General features: G+C 39.2%; 2 long non-coding RNA genes across 2 annotated transcripts in view; both read left to right on the top strand.

The window, feature by feature from the left end:
- The window catches only part of LOC115080631, a 113580-nt gene that overhangs the window by 73257 nt on the left and 22736 nt on the right, over nucleotides 1-17587 (top strand). The gene's annotated exons all lie outside the window — the stretch shown is intronic.
- Nucleotides 2841-3713, top strand: LOC115080638. The gene is made up of 3 exons (XR_003853614.1): nucleotides 2841-2878; nucleotides 3206-3270; nucleotides 3672-3713. It is a non-coding gene; the product is annotated as an uncharacterized LOC115080638 (long non-coding RNA).

Below are 17587 nucleotides of genomic sequence, written 5' to 3'. Positions count from 1 at the left end.
TTTTAATGCATTGCATATATTCACACCTAAGAAAACATAATCTGCACGTACAGTTAAGCAGGGATCAGTCGTTAGTGATAAAAGCAGCAGACAAGGGCGGATCAATTGTTGTGATGGATAAAGTCAAATATGTTAGTGAAATTGAGAGACAACTCAACGATACTAATTTTTATCAGAAATTAAAGGATGATCCAACTGGTTCAATCAAAAAAGAGGTGGACAACATTATAGCTATTGGAGAATCTGCTGGCTTTTTAACGAAAAAAGAGGTGGCATTTCTTACAACAAATTTCCCGGTAATGCCAGTAATATACATATTGCCAAAAGTACACAAATCGCTACAAGATCCACCTGGCAGACCAATTATCTCAGCAAATGGGTCCTTACTAGAGCCATTGGCAGTTTTTGTTGACACCTTCCTACGACCATACGTATCTCAAGTCCCATCCTATATACGAGATTCAGCCCACATGATTACAACACTTATGGATTTACAAATAGAGAATGTAGACATAATCATGGCTACCCTAGATGTTGAATCACTTTACACGAACGTACCACAGAATAGGGCAGTTGATATAGTAGAAGAAATAGTGTACACACATAATGCAAACTCTCGCATACCTAATCAGTTTATTATTGAATTAGCCACATTAGCACTCACCAAGAATTTTTTCTCTTTTAATCACGAATATTTTATGCAGATTAAGGGTGTGGCAATGGGGTCTCCAATGGCCCCCTCCATTGCCAACCTTTATGTAGCTGATTTTGAACGTATGTTTTTAACGGAGCATCATTTTAAAGAGAAGATTTTGCTTTGGAAAAGATACATCGATGATGTGTTTTTAATTTGGAAAGGTAGCAGTGAAGTTTTATTACAATTTTTAGAATGGTTGAATAGTCTAGATTTAAATTTGAATTTTAAGATGCAATATAATTCAAAAGAGATACCTTTTCTCGATATACTCATTAAAAAAACACATAGTGGCTTCGAAACAGACATTTATCAAAAACCTACAGATAGGAATAAATTTTTATCATACGAAAGCAGTCACAATAAGTCACTTATACGTAATCTGCCTTATAGTCAATTTTTACGATTAAAACGTTTATGTACAAACACTTCCACATTCCAGGTGAGATCAGAACAGATGAAGCAACGCTTTTTGGATAGAGGCTATCCTGAGAATTGTATAAATGATTGTTTTGTGAGAGCAGATCAACAACAGCGTACTGCCTTATTAAAACCTCGGAGTAAAGACGTGACAAAAAAAGAAAAAATGCATAAGATAATTTGTCCATTAACATTCACTGGTTTATCACACAGCATCACACAGGTCATTAGAAAACATTGGCACATTTTACAAACTTTACCTGTTTTTCAAGACAAACAAATAATGATAGCCAACAAACGAGAAAAAAATCTAAAAGAATTTTTAGCACCATCAGCCCTACCTATGCCACAGATTGACACCCAAAGAACAGCAGGACATAGCCCGTGTGGTGATTGTAGTGTCTGCATTGTGAATCTCAGAACACAAAGCTTAAAAATTCCAAACACAGATAGAAATTTTAAGCTCAATCACTCAAGTAACTGCAAAAGTTCAGGTGTTATATACGTGGCTATATGTCCCTGCAACAAATGGTACATAGGTAAAACCATCAGACAGTTCAACCGTAGGATTATTGAGCACAAGAGTGCAATAAACAGATTGAAAGAAGGTAAACCTATGGTTGCACACTGTATTGATACTGGTCATAAATTCACTGATTTCAAATTCTGTGTGATACAGAAAATGAATGCAAACTGGAGGGGTGGTGATTTCAATAATGCACTACTTAGGAAAGAACAAAAATTCATTTACGATTTTAATACTATGATACCAGCAGGCCTCAATAGTGAATTAGATCTAGGAGTGTATTTATAATATATTTTTGTGTCATCTTTTTTAATATTTAATACAGGAGTCAATATGGTTTTAATATAGTGTATTCAATATTTTTTTATCAATATTTTTATATATTTTTTTATTTTTCATTTATTTATTTCATGTTCATTCTACTATATATCATCATATTTTATAGTATGTCATCTATAGTTTTCATCTCATATATTGCACATATTAATATTCTATTTTTCATTCATTTAAATTTTCATTTACTCCAACAGATACATTCATTCACATTATATCCAATAATAATTAAACATTATGAATTTTTATTTACAGTATTACAACTCATTTCAGCGCATAGAGTGCTTTTCATTCATGTTTTTTAATTTTTGGCGTGGAAATCGCCATGTTGCAGCGCATAGAGTTTAATTCATTTTTTATTCATTCATTCATTATTCATTATTCATCATTCATCATTCATCATTTATCATTCATTATTCATCATTCATCATTCATCATTCATCATTCATCATTCATTATTCATTTTTTATTTTTCATTTTTTATTTTTCATTTACTTTTTTTATTTTTCATTTTTTATTTTTCATTTTTATTTATTTTTTATTTTTCATTCATTCATATTCTATATAGCATGTCATTTATAGTTTTCATCTTATACATTGCATATATTTTTATTCATTCATATTTTTCATTCATTCTAATTTTCATTCACTCTAACAGATACATTCATTCACACTATAGCACATAATAACAGCAATCCAACAGTAATTAAACAGTAATTAAACATTATGAAGTTTCATTTACAATATTATAGATCGTCAATATGGTCTTAAATTTATTTCAGTGAATAGAGTTTTTTTCAATTTTTGGCGCGAAAATCGCCATGTTGTCGCGAGATTGGGTATAAATAACGTCACTTTCGGCGTTCTGTTTTTCAATCAGCTGTAAGACTGCTCGCTACGTGGATGTAAGTATTTACCCGCTAAAATTTCACTCAAAGGTCTTTTTATCAGCTACATTCTAGTTTTAAAGTACAATCCTTTAAATCGATTGCATTTACATATTTCTCTGCAAGTAACGCATTGAAGGTGGCATCAAGTAATTAGATTCCACAATACTGTTAAATAGCAATCCACCTTGAAGCACAATATATATTGTTCAAATATGCATTTACGGAATCCAACCCCAGTTGAGAATTGAATATCAGCATTATTTTAGAATTAAGCATTTTTTAATAGCAGTTGAATAAGTCGTTTTTATATTATATTCAATTCGCATCATTTGTTTGTTACAGTTACTGACTTCACACAGCATCGCTACGTGAAAGTCTAACTACTTTGGAGTGAAATCATCCGCGCTGTAGGTAGATTTCCACAATCATTTATTCATCCATCGTCATTTCGTTTTTTACACACATAATTTTAGTTCCACATTATTAACTCGACAAAGTCCGTTTTTATCATAATTTTTTTTATAATGTTATTCTGATCCATAGTATTAATTTTCAACACTTTATTATGCTTAGTATCTTCCCCATTAAGTATCTTTTTTAAGGTAGTTTAGATAGTATCTGTGCAATCAGATTTTATAATGCTTGATGTCAACAATTTTCTGCTAACAAATAGCCCATCTTCAAGCATAATACAGTTTTTTCATATAGTTTTTTCATATATACATTTTCTTATTCTGTTAGTACTTAATCAATTTTCAATTTAACACTTTCCTTTCATTTTTTTTCTTCTTTAATTATTCACATTCAGGATAATTAATACGTTATTGACTTTTCCAAGTCCTGCTTGAATGAAGTAAGCATGAAATATTTAATGATCATATTATATAAAAAACCATTATTGACTCCATGATGTTTATAGCTTTATATAATGAATATGACACAGGATCACCACCTCTCAATTCGTTGCATTTTCATATTGTCACATTTTTTACTCCTTGATACATTGTTTTTAATTTATTTATTTTTCTATATACACATGAGGTATTTCAAGTCACTTTTTCATATATACATGTTGTCTTTTAAGTTATTGTATCCATAAGTCCAAACACATATATATGTATTAATTTTTCTGTTTTTATGTTATGTACAACACAATGATTTTATAACATAATTTTAATTGATACATTTTTATATTTAGTTTTTCATTCATTTATGTTGATATTGTTTCATTTCATATATATGTATATTAATTATTTATATGTCCATTTTTAGTTGCCCCTGAGGCAGCTCTGTGATAAAAGAGCGAAACTCGGCCAGAGTCGGGCGGTATAATAAAGGGCTTTCTTTTATCCGATTCTCATTACTGTTTCTGCTATACATACCTTGTATGTGCACACTTAGGGGTAGATTTTAAAAAGCATTTACTCGAGCAAAACTGGTTTTTGCTCGAGTAAATACACTTTACTCAAGTAAGTGGGCTTTTCAAAATTGCTACAATATATGCCATTGAATTGTCCATAGGATTTACTCAAGTAAGTGCACTTTACTCGAGTAAATAGCTTTTGAAAATTGCTACGATAGTATGTCACATTTACATGCGTAACTCCTTTGAAAATGACCCCCTTATTTTATAGACATCAAAAGTACATGCATATGTTTGTTCTCGTGCACATTTCTGGGTGAAAAAAGGGGCAGGCTAGAGGCATACCTGGGGGAGGGGCCAAGAGGTATGCATACAAGTTGCTATTTTATGAGACTTATGTTTATATATTTGCCAACTTATTCACTTAATTTTATACCTGCTAATTATCATATGCAATTGATATCTAAGTCATCTGTTGCTGATTGTTGGTTGGGTGGGAGGTCTGGGTGAACTGGGGGGACGGGGAGTTCAGAGTGAAGGACTAGGTGAGTCTACATGACCTGGAGAAGGATTGGGTGAACTGGTGTACGTTTCTGCAGACTGGTGATTTCAATTATGTGTGCATGTTTTAAAATATGCAAACTTCTGCATGTAAATAGGGTTTTGCATGAGCAAGTCACAATTTTTTTCATGTGTAAAATATGCATTTTTATGTTTTTAAAATAGGAAAAGTACATGCTTTTAATGCATTGCATATATTCACACCTAAGAAAACATAATCTGCACGTACCTGATATGCACAGGTTATAACATACTGTAGTAGATCTCTGTGTGGCCTTATACGTGCATACATAGGGCCACACGGTATTGTTTGAAAGTTACCCTCCCAGCAAAAAGATTTCATATCTCTCTCCGGTGGGTACCACATTTCCTTAATGCATCCTTCAGGTTATTTTATAGCTTAGTCTGGAATGGCGGGGCAGGTTTGGCTGCTTCTGTTGGGGCAGCATGTTGCCAGTCACTTAGTTGAGCCCATCTTTCCTATGACTATGTGGATACCATGTAGGAAACTGCAGACTATAAAGCCTATCACTGTTGATGGGAGGCCATCTGTTAGGGCTAGATACCTGTATCTTGTTCATAGCAAATATGAAGTGCTTAAGATCAGGTGGCTTCACAGAGTGGCTTCTGTTATTGAATTATGGTATCCTTGCAGACATGGCCTGCCTTACATTTCACTCTACCAACACTTACAATGTGAGCAATCTGGGCCCACAGTCAGAAAGGTGATGGTAGCTAAAAATTCCAAGTTTCATAGCTTGGTGAGTGGCTGTAAGTGGATTCACTATTTTTATATTCAGAGGTGCCTCTAGCCCCTAAAGACCTGTATAGTTTTATATGTCATATAAACGAGTGTGATTTGCAGAGTACCATGCATTTTGAAATGCGGGGGTGGTAATTTGGTCTAGGTTTACTAAGCTGTGATAACGTGATATTGCAAGTCAAACAGCATGTAACACACATTAGTTTGTAGACTGGTTGATGCTTGGAAGCAAAGAAGGTTTGAAAAGCTATAGGGGCACTTTTTTCAATTGAGGGGAAGGGTTAGAAAGGAGAGCAAGCCATGACTGCGTAGTTTTCTGCCTTATATTTTTGATACTTCTTGGAAGGAGGGATGGATAGGGTTTTCAAAGAGCCCCAGGATAAATTTTGACCTTTGGGAGTTGGAGTGGGATTCGAGTCAACTGGCCCTTTATTACAATTGCTTCCTTGGCCAAGGAAGGCTGCCATCGAGCTAATAGGCCCTATATTGCAGCATGATTTTTTATCACGCATTTATGTTGTGATAAAAAGTCAGGCCACAGTACTGCTGTGATAGTTTATCAGGGATCGGCTCTATATTGTGGAAACACCCATCCCTGCAACAATATTTAGCACCTTCCATGATAATTTATCATGGCTTAGTAAATCTCTCAGTTTGCAGTTTGATATAGAGTCATAGATAAAGCTAGGTTAATGATAAGCACTCTTATCATTAACCTAGTTCTATCTAGCTCTACACTCTATCATTCTCTTTATAATATTCATTAAGATATTAAGTCACCTTTGCACTAGTGTACTGTAATTGTGAGTTTTGATTTGAAATTTTTGGGACTTCCTGCTTGTCTTCCCAGTATCCTGGCTGTGTCCTTCTCCTTACATGATCATTATATCCACTGTTTTGTATACACCATTATGTCTCATGCTTCTTTCTCTACATCATCTTTTTGGCCTCTGGTAGAAAATCATGACCATTTACTTCCTTCTACATCTTGGAAATGTAGCAGGGCTTCCCAGTTCCTAGAGCCTGTGTAATGCATGAGAAGAAATTTAGCACCATCTTAAGGTCACAGAGATGATGTAATGTGGCTTGTGGTATAAATGGGACCATTTTTAGTTTGACAATGATTCCTGATGGGTATACATCTCTCACCAGCTGATCATCTTATTCCTTTGCTTCTTTGCACAACATTTCAAGAGAATGGAAAGGGACCTGTTGCGCGTCCCAGCTGCGTGGGTGCCGCGACCGTGCCTGCTCACCTTGCACTGCCCTCAACTAGCTCCGGTCTCGCCGCTGCTGCCAGCTCCCGCCATACCTGTTGCTCACCATGGTCCTCTCCGTCTTTTTCCACGCCTCAGGCCTCGCAGTGGAGCTCTCATCAAGGCTCCGCATCTTCGGCCACCTCGGCCCCGCCCCTAGGCACGTGAGCAGCTGACATGCTCCGATTTAATGGGCCAAGCGCGGGAACACCGATGGGGGCGCGGATTGATGACATCACTTGAAAGCCCTATATATAGCGAGGCCCTGTCCCCAGGACCTCACCTTGGCAATCCCTGCAACTCACCCAGTGTCAAACGTGATGTCAAACTCACTGTTTACGGCAATTGTCTCCATCTCTGACACTTCTAAGCTCTACAACCCTTCCTGGGTTACCTGTTCCATGCCGATATCCTGCCTCCACTCCGAAAGTTTAACTGCCCCATAGAACTCTTACCTGGAACCATGCCTCCCAAGGGCAGAACCTATCCTCTTTCACTCCCAGAAACCCAAGTGATGTCAACATACATAAAGAAAAATTTGGCCAAAGGGTTCATAAGACCCTCTACTTCCTTGTCAGGCACTGGGTTCTTCTTTATAAAGAAGACGGATGGCAGTAACCCGTAAGGACCAGTACCCACTGCCACTTATCAGTGAACTGTTCGACCGCCTACAGGGCGCACAAATCTTTACTAAACTAGATCTACGAGGGGCATATAACCTAGTATGGATTCAACCAGAAGACATCTGGAAAACCGCCTTCAACAGTAGTTGCCCTTTGGGCTTTCCAATGCCCCTGCAGTCTTCCAGTGGCTAATGAATGAGATTTTCCAGGACCTTTTGTACTCATTCATCATAGTGTATCTGGACAATATATTAATCTTCTCCAAAGATCTTAAGTCTCATCGTTCCCACATTCAAACCATCCTACAATGCCTTAGAGACCATCATCTCTATGCTAAGTTAGAGAAGTGTATTGTTGAGCAATCCCATCTCCCATTCCTAGGCTATATCATCTCCAGCCATGGGTTCATCATGGATCCTGACAAACTCCAGGGTATTTGAGATTGGCCTCAACCAGAGGGTCTCCGAGCCCTAAAAGATTCCTTGGATTCACAAATTACTATTGAAACTTCATCGCCAATTTCTCCATGTTGGCTGCTCCACTCATCGCTATGACAAGGAAGGGATGTGATCTTCGAGTCTGGATCCCCATGGCTCAATCAGCCTTCCACACCTTGAAAGAGGCCTTCTATACCGGCCCGAGTCTACATCACCCAGATCCTAACCACCCCTTAATATTCGAAGTCGACGCATCCGCCATTGGAGCAAGAGCGGTCTTGAGTCAATACTCCACCAAGGGAACACTAGCTCCATGTTCTTTCTATTCACATAAATTCTTCTCCACAGAACAGAATTATACCATAGGGGACCACGAACTCCTAGCAACTCCTAACTCCTTGAAACTTGCCCTCCAGGAATGGTATCCCTGGCTTGAAGGGGCACAGCAGAAATTCACAATATTTACCAACCATAAAAATCTGGAACACCTCAAAGAGGCCCATTTACTTAACCCAAGACAAGCCTGCTGGGCCCTGTTCTTTAAGTACTTCAACTTTGAGCACCGCTATCGCCCAGCAGCCAAAAACCTCTGTGCAGATGCACTCTTTCGCTCCATCGAGCCAGAAGACACTCCTGACTCCCAGGCACACCATTGATCCAGCTTGCATATCAATAGCAGTCACCACCATGGTACCAGCCGGGAAGACGGTGGTCCTCCGCTGTCTCCATGAATGCGTGTTCTGTGGGCTCACGATTCCAAGCTGGCCGGTCACCCCGGCCAAGCCTGGACTCTCGAAATGCTCCGAAGACACTATTGGTGGCCTGGTATGACAAAAGACTCCTGAGAATCCTGGACTCCCGTCCAGTTTGTGCACAGCAAAAACCCCCGACTGGCCACCCATGGGGGCTTTTTAAACCACTTCCTGCACCCACAAAACCCTGGTCAAGTCTCTCCACAGATTTCATCATGGATCTGCCTCCTTCAAAAGGAAATACTGTAATCTGGGTCATCTTTGACCGCTTCTCAAAAATGGCCCACTTTGTCCCCTTACCTGGACTCCTATCGGCTCCAGAGCTATCTCGACTCTTCTTAACCTATATTTATTTTTATTTTATTTATTTAAGGATTATTATATACCGGGGTCCGTAAGAAACATCACCTCGGTTTACATTCAAACATTAATTCAGCATAGAGCTATACAATATAACATAATAACTACATGAATATAAAACCAAGTATATATATTTCGTTTTCATGGTCTACCACAAGAAATCGTCTCTGATCATGGCCCTCAATTTTCCGCTAAATATTGGAGGTCTCTCTGTAAAAAGTTCAATATTATGTTAAACTTAACATCAGCCTATCATCCGCAAGCAAATGGCCAGGCCGAGAGGACTAATCAGTCGTTGAAAACCTACCTGCGATCATATGTCAACGACTACCAAGTTAACTCGGCTGACCTCCTGCCATGGGCAGAACTATCCCTTAACACCCATATCGCCCCTGCCACGGAAGTTTCACCATTTGCTGTAGTCTTTGGCCGTCAACCGCGCCTACCCCTGCTGGTTCCACTCAGTGTACCCACACCTGCAGCCCAATCTACAGCACAAACCATACACCGGCTCTGGAACCAAGTAAGGGAGCAGTTCTGCCAAGCAGCTGTCCAGGCCAAATGCTTCACAGACACCCATCATCAAACTGCGCCTCTGTTCCTGCCTGGACAAAAAGTCTGGCTTAGTACTAAGCATATCCGGTTATGATTACATTCCCAACGGCTAGCTCCCAAATTTATTGGTCCATTTCCTGTCCTTTGATGCATAGGAGCAGTCACCTAACAGCTAAAGCTTCCTCCTTCCATGGGAATCCACAACACATTCCACGTGTCGCTACTTAAGCCATTGGTCCTATCTTGGCCTTCCCGAAGACCTCTTCCAACTATGCAACATTCAGCGGAACCTGAAAATACTTTACAAGCCAAAGAAGTCCTGGACATTCGACGCTGTTGAGGCCACTTGGAATATCTCCTTCGTGGGAGGGCTTCGGTCCAGAAGAAAACTCCTGGAAGCCCTCTCACCATATTTTTGACAAAAACCTGCTCTTGGACTTCCACCGAGATATTCTAGAAAAACCCAGACCGGTAAGGGGGAGGCCTAGAAGGGGGGGGGGGGTACTGTTGCGCGTCCCGGCCGCATGGGTGCCGTGACCGGGCCTGCTCACCTTGCGCTCCCCTCGACTAGCTCCGGTCTCACCACTGCTGCCAGCTCCCGCTGTCCCCATCACTCACCATGGCCTCTCCGGCTTCCTCTGTGCAACAAAGCTCCCGTTGGTGCTCCTTGTCTTCGGATGCCAAGCCCTATATATAGCAGGGCCCTGTCCCCAGGACCTCGCCTTGGCAATTGGGTCGACACCGTGGTGTAGTAAGCTTGCCTATCCTGTGTTCCATGTGTCTCCTTGTTCCAGCTTCTCCTTGTTCTAGCGTCTCATTTTTCCTGAGTTTCCGTGTGTTCCCGTATCCTCACTCAGGTAGTACCTCTCAGACTGATCTCTGATACTGACCTCGGCCTGTCTGTCTATGTGCTCATCTGCTGCCTGGAACTGACCACTGCCTGCTTGACCATTCTTTTCATCTGCTGCCTGGAACCGACCCTCGCTTGCCTTGACTACGCTCAGACTTACCTTGATATTTGACCTCTGCTTTGGCTGACCATGTCTTGTCTGATACTCTGGCTCTGACCCTTGTGCTTCACTCGGACACTCTCTTCTGGCCTACTGTGGCTACCAGATCAACCTGCTTGGAATCCACCCGCGGCCTTCACCTGACTAGACCTGCAGGTGCTGCCTGTCTCACCCGGAGAACCTTCCTGAACTGTTACCTCCCTGAGGTCTCTGGAGCTTCCAGTTCAGGTCTGGTCCATCCTCTCTGCATCAGCCACGCACCCTTGCTTGTGGTGGGTCCACCCTCTGCAACTTCTCTGGGAGACCATCTGAGGCCCACCTAAATCCAGGCGGTCTGGGTACCCAAGGGCTCAACCTGTGGAAACCCCGGACTGTTATTGGCAAAGCTCCAGCTAGCCTCCTTCTCCTTGTATGCCATGCCTCCTGATGGCAGGTGCTCTCTGGGTCCAACCAGAGGGCCGTACCAGTCCTGTACCAGGCCAAGGGTCCACCTCCAGTGCAACAGGACCCTCCTCAGTTGACACCATCATTGGTTTATAATGAATGTGTGATCCAATATTGATATATATGTCTATGATGCAATGCAATATTTACTCGGGTGAATAATGAGCTGTCACATGATATAAAGTGCAACATTTATCTAAAAATAACACCATACAAAAATCCAATGTGCAAACAAACTGTTTTCAAGTTTCCCAAACTGTGGAAAATCATTGGCCGGCTTCCAGCATTTGTATTATGAGCTGGAGTCTGAGGGATCAGATAAACAGGTCACAAGATATTGTAATGAGCAGTTGATGGCCTTTAACTGCCCTCTGGCCCTGAACCTCCCTGCCCAGGATGTTAAATGTATACTTCAGTCCTTGTTGCTCTGGTTATCTTCTACAGCTCTTCAAGCATATGCTCCAGAATGATTATGTACCTTAATATGTGTAGCATGAGTAAAGGCTGGCTCAGTGGTGCAGGTTGTGCCACCCTGGTGGTTCAGTTTCTTCTACCTTTTATATATTAGCCTCCTCCTCCTCTTCTTCCTCTCTCCATCCTCCAATATCTCCCTTGCCTTCCCCTCTGCAAGTTTGATCTTCTCTTCTTCCTTGTCCACCTCTGCATAAGTCTTAAAACACTACTTATATGGAAAGTCAGATAACTAGATAAGTGGCACTTTTTAGACTTATCCAGCTGACTTTCCTGGAAAAGTATCGTTTTAAGACTTATCCAACTAAATAGTGACTTTACAGCTGTTTAGCAGGACAAAACAGAACTTATCCAGATAAGTGCAATATGTATTTGTACATTATTTTTACATGTGCATGCATGTTGCTTGGTGTGTTTATGCATGTTTTACAACTTGCAGGTTATAAAATACAGGAGTAGAATTTTGTGCGTATTTAGGTATGCGCACATGTTTCAAAGTTATCCTCCCTGGGAGTGAAACACAGTCTGTAAAGGGGCTGTTCTTATGAAATAAAGGAAGTGCACTGATGCTGTTGATAATTGACATGTATTATTTAAATGTTTGTATAGTGGTATGATAGTTTTTGTTTAAAGATTATTTAATAAGTTCTTATTTTGTTTTGTATTAATGTGGGTGTTATGTGGTATATTATAAATTAATCATGTTTAGCGTAAACCTTTTGCTTTATATCAATGTACTAATTTTGGTTATTTTGATCAAATAAATTATGCTATGGTTATATATATTGATAGGGTTTTTTTGTATTTTATTTTCTATTCTGAGATTACAATTCCTTATTATTCCTCTTCTTCTTCCTCTGGTGGTTCCAGAATTCAGCTGGAAGATCATGAGGAAGCCAACTGATCATGCTCCTCCAGTTGCTGGCAGCTCCCCCACCAGAATTTATGTTTTACATTTGTTGCCTAACCCCCCCCCCCCCCACACACACACACACACTGCTATTCCCCACCTGTGACATCAGTGTTGCAGATGGACAGAGGGATGAAGTGAAAACATACATAATTTTTATTTCAGAAATTGCACTAAAATTATGGAATGTGAGTGAAGAATTTATAAAATAGTTTATAGCTACAAATGAACAGGAAAGGAAAAAGTACTTCACATAGAAGAAAATAAAGTATAATATGCAAATAGCAAGGTAGAATAAAGGATACCAAAATACAATAAAGAAAAAAGAAAAAGCATGAGGAAGAGATATTCATAGAGAAAAAAAGACCAAGAAATATGGCAAAGAAATATTTATTCTATTGAATTTGTGAATATGCTGCTATACCTTTCTAAATAGGGAGAATGGCAAGGTGGTATTAGTGGTGGATGGGTTGAGAAGTGATAGTGAAACATACCCTGGGAGGCATTTTTGTGCTCAGGTTACAGTATATCCTTTTGAGTGTATCTATTTAAGAAATTATGAATTTATACAGTGATAAAAACACTGACTTTTATAAGATACTTTCTCGGCTTGGGTGCCATATATCAGTACTTACACAGTACTTTATAGAAAAATGTAACAATATTATTGTCATTGGTATTCATTTCAACTATCTCAGAAGGATGACAGACTGAGTTCACCTTGAAATAAGAAGTGGAAGACAGATGGTGAGCAAGAGGGTTACAGACTGAGTGAATAAAAACCTGGCAACCAAAGGTTGAAAGTATTTATTCCCATTTAGGACCACAGTTGGCTTTTAAATTAACTTTTGCATTGTTGAAATGCGTCAGATGCATCCAGCTTCTATAAAAGAAATTTATACAGACATTATTAAGGTGGGAAGCACCTGGCTTTTGTATAATTTAAAAAACGACCCTACTATTTCTGCTGCCTCAGGCAGATCTTAAAATCTTACCCCAGGTTTTAATAAAAGATGAATTGACTCTAAAGGGAATAGAAGCTGAAATATGACTCTTACTAATTTGTTATTCAGTGAGGAAATGATAGCTGGAAAGTGGAATAGAAGGGGGATATAAACTAGAGCTAGAGCGATATGAACTTGGAACAGTTTTTGGCATGCTGGTCTTTTCTTTTCTCCTTTTCTGCCAGCATCACTGCAGAGACTCCTGCAGAGCCTGTCTTAACACTCTGCCTGCTCTTTAATTGACATAGCTGTTGTGACTTTTGCCATTCTCATCCCTTTTCTATTCCTGCCCCTCCACTGGCATTACCATAACAGCTCCTATTGCACCTTTTTGTTCTGTCCCGTTGTCCAAAATTATAAGTGTTTTGGATTATAGGGATGTGCATTCATTTGAAACAAATCTATTTATTTATGTATTTATTTATTAGATTTATATGCCGCCTAAGGCTCTAGGCAGTGCACAATAATAACATAAATATTAAAATACACAATAATACTAAACAGAGACAGTTAACTCAGTTGCTTAAATTTGCTGTACACCTGCATAACTTTCCATCTAAACACAAAAAGGCCATCCTGAATAAATTGGTTTTAAGCATGTTCTTGAATGTCTTATGACACGAGACTATTTGTAGCTCATATGGCAAAATGTTCCATAGGATTGGTGCCACCACAGAAAAAGCTTGCTTTCTTACACTTCTCAGGCGAGCCTGCTGTACAGAAGCAATGTCTAGAAGCCCTTTTTACAAGGAACGCAAAGATCATGTTGTATTATTATAAATCCTCGAGATAATGCACAAACTGTCACGGAGGAAAGAACTGCACTCAGGTATCAAATTGCCAGTCAAAAGAGATGCAGACAAAAGTTAAGTCCTTGCACTTCAATATCAAGTGTGTAGATAGATAATCCATTATTAGATACGGAAACTCCACTATGGTATAACAAAAATAAAGCTTTAAAGCGGGTCCCCCGACACGGACCCCATGTTTCACTGAAAGGCTCCAGTGGGAGGGACAGTAGTGCAACAGTTTCCAATCTAAAACATAAACAAAGTAACTTAAGAACAAAGGACTGTCAAGGGGTACAACATACTTCAGCACAAAAAAGACATACCTCAAACGTCATTATCAGAGGTGAACAGGGAGAGCAAGGGATACAGACAGACACCAACATTCAAAGATGCTGTCAAAAGGTGTGAAAATCAAGGAAACCAATGAAGTGACAACAACACAAAAGACAATAGCCAAACAAAGTGAGTATTGTGAATGCAGTGCTGGCATAACAGAAGATGAGCTTTAAGTGAAGTAACTCCACTCGATTTCATAATTCAGACCATGAGGGGGTCAAACTGTTCAAAACATATATCCACTTTGTTCCTTATGTATAAGCATTTCAGATACATTCCCACTCACACTCTACTCTTGCTTCCTTACCGTTCGCTTTTTTAGATCAGGCACGGACACAAAAATCATCTCGAAACCCCTGTTCCCAGGGCCATTTTCATTCCTTGCAGGTGTTCAACTTGTCATAACAAACTATTTTGCAGATAAAACTACAAGTGTTAGAGAAAGGTCTCTCGTTTGTGCCTACAGTTCCTTTTGACCCTTTTGAGATCCAAATACATCTTTATTGGTTTTTCCGGATGTTGAGATTAAAATGTTTTTTTGCAAACACTCCATCTACCAGAGATGACTCCATTTTATATGGAAAGTCAAGGTGGCTACCACTGGGGCCTATGGATCTTTTGAAAAATTGATATAGTCTGACATTAAGGCTTTGACTGCCACCCCTTCTATCCAGTATCACAATACCTCTGAAAAGGAGATATTGGCCATTACATTTTTAGTAAATGACCATGAAATTTTGATTAAGCTTTCTGATAAGGGGTGCGGCATTGTCATTCTGGATAGATCGATGTATGTTAAAGAATTAATGCATCAATTACAAGATTCTAACTTCTATCTCCCTTTACCTTGTGATCTCACTTTAGAGCTATAGAGAACCATAAAAATTTTGGTCGAGTAGGCTTGCAACCTGAGACAAATCACCACTTGGGAAGCAAAATTTCTGCTGGTTGAATTCCCCAGAACCCCATCCTTTTACATACTTCCCAAGATCCATAAATTGTTACAAAATCTACCTGGCCGTCCAATAGTTTTGGGAATAGGCTCTTTATTGGAACCTTTATCCCACTTTGTTAACTATTTTTTTTACTGCCCTTTGTTTCCAGGAATTGATCCTCTATTCTGGATTCTGGGCACCTCATCATTACTTTATGGGATTTACCTCTTCCACCACAGCCATTCTTTTTAGTTTCTTTGGACATTATTTCCCTATACACTAACATTCCCCAAAATGAGGCTCTTTCTTTTGGTAGAACATATTCTCGACCATCATACTGATACCACTCAGATACCTACAATCTTTCTACTCAAGCTCACCCGACTTGCCTTAACTAAGAATTTTTTTCAGTTTAATTCAATTTTTACCAAAACGTTAAAGGAACAGCTATGGACGCCACCATGGAGTCCAGCTTGGCTTGTCTGTATGTGAGTAAGTTTGAGGAAGATTTTATCTATCCCTCTGCTTGGTTTCCATTCATTTATACATGGCTCAGATACATTAATGTGTTTATCATTTGGACAGGCACTGATATTCAATTTTTTCTTTTTATAGATTGACTAAACACTTAATTTTTGATTACATCGCTCATAGATTTTGTTTTTGGATGTTTCTATTTCTGATGACTCGTGGTTTTTCTACCTTAATTAGTTTTTGATAGTCATTATCCTTATAACTTAAGGAGTAACATTCCAGTGGGCCAATTCTTGAGACTTAGATGCCTCTGTTCATCAAAAAATGATTTTTATTTGCTTCAAGCTAAGCAGATGATGCTCCCGTTCAAAGAAAGAGGGTACCCACAAAGCGTTTTGAAAAGAGCCTTTAAACGTACTCTTAATGTTAATCGGGAACTTATTTTCTTATCATAGTCCCATTCCTGAAATGACTGTGTAAATTGCATTTTACCTTTCTCCACCCGGATTCGCGATCTCACCACTATTATACACTGACACTAGCACGTCTTTTTTTTTTGATATGCAGAGTAAGATATACAAACAGAACAGTACACTCTTGTGAAGATTTGATGTCCTTCGGAATGAGAAAACTCTCACAGATTTGTACAATGTTCTCTCAACCTAGCTTGATGTTACCCAGCTAGAGAGTCCATCAAGCTAGGTTGAGAGAGCATTGTACAAATCTCATCTTTGTGTGAGTTTCCTCACTCCGAAGGACAACAAATCTTCACAAAAATGTACTGTTCTGTTCGTTCATCTCACTCTGCATGTAAAAGTGGCCCCTAACCCCTACACTACTACCTAAACCTCACCTTGATTTACTGGGCGGGCCTCCTATAGCAGCATAAATAGCTGCTTACTATGGTACCATTTCTAGAGGCTCTTTCTCTCTCCCCTACTTCCTCATCTCATGCTCTTTTCAAGCCTAATAAATGCACAAAACAGTGATTGTGAAAAAATTGCACAGCTTAACACAACTCAAAAAGGTGTAGTTATTTTCAGCATTAAAACTGTGCAATATCATGCATTATGGCTTTACAAAGCCAGCCCACTTTTTCATAAATCCTACCCCTGTCTACTCCCCAGTCTCTCCCATTTAAAAATTTGCATTGCACCTTGCATTATGGTGCTTATCGCATGCATTAAGGGTTTTTCTCATGCAAAAACACCTTAATGCATGCGAAAATGCCATAGCGCGATTTGATAAATGCCCTGTTAGTGTCAAACAGGCAAGCCCAAATAAACTGCATTACAGTAATCAACTATTGGCAGAATCAGAGCCTGGACTACTGAGTGGAAGTCATGTGATTGTAGCAACAGCTTCAAGCAACTTAAAAGACTAAGCTTAAAAAACCAGGCCATTACAGATTTACAAGTACATTTCAAAAGGAGTGCACTTGTATCCATAAATGCATGTATTGGATGCACAGGCAAAGATATGTTCAGTTTTGCAATGATCTCATGCAATACCTCACAATTAGCTCATATTTTAACTACTTTGAAACATTTTGTGTTGACTGTAAATTTGATCACCTGAATATGTTAAACAACATTGATTCCAACACAGATCCCTGGAGTTCTCCTTTATTCACTTCTCTCCATTGAGAAAACTGACCATTTAAATCTGATCTCTATCTC

The sequence above is a fragment of the Rhinatrema bivittatum genome, chromosome 1, assembly GCF_901001135.1.
Source record: "Rhinatrema bivittatum chromosome 1, aRhiBiv1.1, whole genome shotgun sequence".
NCBI classification, from domain to species: Eukaryota; Metazoa; Chordata; class Amphibia; order Gymnophiona; family Rhinatrematidae; genus Rhinatrema; species Rhinatrema bivittatum.
Note: the sequence above shows the minus strand (reverse complement) of the source record. Positions and strands in the feature narration are given on the sequence as shown.